At 21.2% G+C, this 316-nt stretch overlaps 1 protein-coding gene across 1 annotated transcript in view; it reads right to left on the reverse strand.

Annotated features, from left to right (window-relative positions):
- LOC108751629 overlaps positions 1 to 316 on the reverse strand; it is a 26,831-nt gene that overhangs the window by 9,401 nt on the left and 17,114 nt on the right. The gene's annotated exons all lie outside the window — the stretch shown is intronic.

Raw genomic sequence — 316 nt, forward strand, 5'->3', positions numbered from 1 at the left:
TATTAATTATATTTTATTGCACTGTTTATTGCGTGAATTTTTTATAAGAAAACAAACGTGATCGATTTATTATAGAATAAAACCACAACATGTTATTCTATACAATTAAATTTTTTTACGATGCATATTAAAATATTAGACTAGCCGTAAAAATACTTATAATTTATTATATATTTTTCATTTTATTTCAGCTTTAAGTGCAGTGCACCTCATGAAATATTTATTTTTCAATAAATAATTTGATTGCCTACCCTTTCATGCGCAGAATAATGAAATTAATTAATCGATGTAAAAAAAAAAAAAAAAAAAACAAAAA

Source organism: Trachymyrmex septentrionalis, unplaced genomic scaffold (assembly GCF_001594115.1).
Source record: "Trachymyrmex septentrionalis isolate Tsep2-gDNA-1 unplaced genomic scaffold, Tsep1.0 scaffold50, whole genome shotgun sequence".
NCBI lineage: Eukaryota > Metazoa > Arthropoda > Insecta > Hymenoptera > Formicidae > Trachymyrmex > Trachymyrmex septentrionalis.